Below are 3,022 nucleotides of genomic sequence, written 5' to 3'. Positions count from 1 at the left end.
ATTATAAATGAAAGAAAGTAAAGGCTTCTTGTTTTAATTTTTTTTCTTGGGATGGGAAATAATCTATGCCTAGCATTCATGCTTGAATAGGAGGGGGCTTGCTGCAATCAGCACTAGATTACAGGAGGCCTGGGAACAAGCCATTGCATGCAGCCCTCCACGGCACCCCTGCTCCCCCTAAGCTGCACTTGGTACTGCTGCTACCAGTTGGCCTGAGGGTTCTGGGATCAACTTGGATGGGTGAGCCTTCTGATGAGTGTGAGCCCTCAGTCCTCCACCAAGTACAGTGGGCCCCCAGTATCTACAGGAGATCCATTCCAGGACCCCCTACAGATACTGAATTTCATGAACAAATAAATCTGCTGTTGAGCCTCAGATGGTTGGCAACCTTCAGTCTCGAAAGACTATGGTATAAGCCTACAGCACCCAGTATTCCCAGGCGGTCTCCCATCCAAGTACTAACCAGGCCTGACCCTGCTTAGCTTCCAAGATCAGATGAAATTGGGCATATGCAGGGTAACAGTTGCTGTCACAGAGGACTTCCTGGATACAAATGGAAGTGACTTTGAGTCACGTCTGAGGGGGGTTCTCTGAGGCATTCCAGTCATGGGCTTGACATATGCGGATACTGAGCGCGCAGATGAGGAGGCCCCGCTGTACTAGCCATAAAGCCCATGTGCTACCCCCAGGATCAGAGGCACCGTATTTCTAAAGACCAGATGTAGGGGAGAATACTTGGAGAGCACACGTTGCTCTCCAGTTTTGAGGCGTTGCAGAGGTTGTCATTATGGGACACTGGATGCTGGGCTAGTTGGGCCATTGGCCTGATCCAACAGGGCTCTCCTTATGTTCTTGTTTACTATAACTAGGGTTTGTCAACCCTCCACAACTGACCTGGAATCTCAATGAATCCGAGTCAATCTCCGAGTGACTACTGAGCCCCAGCAAAGAGGACACCATTTTAACTGTTGTCGAGAAGAAAGAAGAAAGATCAAAATAATCAATATACCAGTTGATAGTAGCTGAGAAGAAAAAGAACTGGAAAAAACAACAAAATGCAAAGATTTACAAATAAAAATTGAAAGGTTGCGGCAGAAGAAAACCAGAGTAAACCCAATGGTGTTTTGCATCCTTGGTGCAATTCTGGTTGGCAGCCTTCAGTCTCGAAAGATTATGGTATAAGCCTACAGCACCCGGTATTCCCCCGGCGGTCTCCCATCCAAGTAATAACCAGGCCTGACCCTGCTTAGCTTCCAAGATAGACGAGATTGAGCACGTGCTGGGTAACAGTTCTAAAACATCTTGAAAAGCACCCCTAACAGCATAAGGGCCACAGAAATTACCATCCACCAACTAAAAAAGCAGCTTTACTGGGAACAGCTCACATTATTGTGATGGTATTTATAATATTAAAATATGTTAAAAGTCAGGCATCCCAGGTCTTTGAGAAGGACTCGATGTGTGGATAAAACAAACCAGTTGATAACAGCTGTCTGACTGTGTCAAAATCAGTAAATGATAATAATAATAAAATAAACAACAACAAAAACACTGAAAGCAATCCTGGAGAGCATCCAGGAATTTCCAACATTATATCCTGTTGGGGAAAAAACATCTCCAGGAATAGCTTCAGCCAGGGTTGGCAATGCTGTTTATGACTTGGCCAACCCCTTAATTAACCCCTTAATCTTGGCCTGGATGGAGGCCTTTGGGGGCAGTTTCCATTTCTAATGAGTCTTTCAGGTGTACTCTAATTTGCTGGAAGTGCTGCTCCATCCTCAGAAGTGATTCTTATTCATGGAAGATGACTTGTACTCATAATAAAGGATTACAAGGACAATTTGGGGAAAAAAAATGTTTTTGCCTGGCACCAAAAAGAATCAAACTAGGTTACAGGCCAGTGTCTCTGGGTAGAGCATTTCACCAACAAGACCCCAATTACTAGCTGTATTAGAATCTGGAAGAACTGGTGAGGAGGTAGATGTGGTGTCAGCAGTGGCCCCTTTAAGGGTAAGGCCTGGGCATCCAGCAGAGTGTGCTGCACAGCTGTAGCCACTGGAAGGCAATAGGGCCCTCAGGGAAATAAGGAGCACAGGAGGCAGAAAGGGTTTGTGGGTTTTGAAGGAGTGCAGGTTGGAGGTAGGAGACGAGACGAGACGAGACTGACTGACTTGGCTTATTGAATTTGGAATCTGACTGTGGATTGTGACTGGACTTTGGCTTTGGACTTGAACTTGGATACCCTGATGGATTTGACTGACCTACCTGGAACCTGACCTTGGACTGTAACTTGGCTTATTGGCTCTGGACTCTGATTTGGCAACTCTAATTGATTGGACTGGTTTACTTGGCATCTGTGGACTAGAACTGGACTTTGACTTTTGCTTGCTGCATTGGTGAGTTGCACAAGGGGACTGATCAGCCTTAAGTGGGCACGAGGCCCATTGGATTGGGATTTGGCAGAACACTAGCCACCAGCCACTGCCTTGGGGAGGGGGGGGTTAAGGGCCCAATCCGAGCCAACTTTTCAGTGCTGATGCAGCCATGCCAAAGGGGTATGCACTGAATCTTGTGGTGGAAGGGCAGTCATGGAAGCCTTCTCAAGACAGAGGAATGTTTGCTCCCTTATCTTGGGGTGGCATTGCAGCTGCATCAGAGCTAGAAAGTTGGATAGGATTGGGTCCTAAATGCCCCCTCTGGAAACCGCAACCTCAAGCCTGATCTGGACCCCCTTGTGGCAGTTATTTTAATTCAGGGGAAAAAATAAACATAATCCCAAAGGATATGCTGATCATCATGTCCAGTTTGACCCTAAATGTATCTTATGCTCCACTTTAAATACATAAATGTATCTTATGAGCATAAATATATCTTATGCTCCACTGTTAACAAGTGACAACTGTAAAAATCAGACCCACAAAGGAGAAAGAGAAGTCCTTTTTCATGGAACCTGTATGCAACCCAGCTACTGATATCTTAGCTCTAGAGAGGGGGCTGACTGTGCATGTTTTACTCCAGGTCA

At 45.9% G+C, this 3,022-nt stretch overlaps 1 pseudogene; it reads right to left on the bottom strand.

The window, feature by feature from the left end:
- Nucleotides 1-414: 414 nt before the first annotated feature.
- LOC136660797 (5S ribosomal RNA) lies at nucleotides 415-531 on the bottom strand (annotated as a pseudogene).
- Between the last annotated feature and the right edge of the window lie 2,491 nt (nucleotides 532-3,022).

Source organism: Tiliqua scincoides, chromosome 9, assembly GCF_035046505.1.
Source record: "Tiliqua scincoides isolate rTilSci1 chromosome 9, rTilSci1.hap2, whole genome shotgun sequence".
Classification (NCBI taxonomy): Eukaryota; Metazoa; Chordata; class Lepidosauria; order Squamata; family Scincidae; genus Tiliqua; species Tiliqua scincoides.
This window is presented reverse-complemented; position numbering and strand designations above follow the sequence as displayed.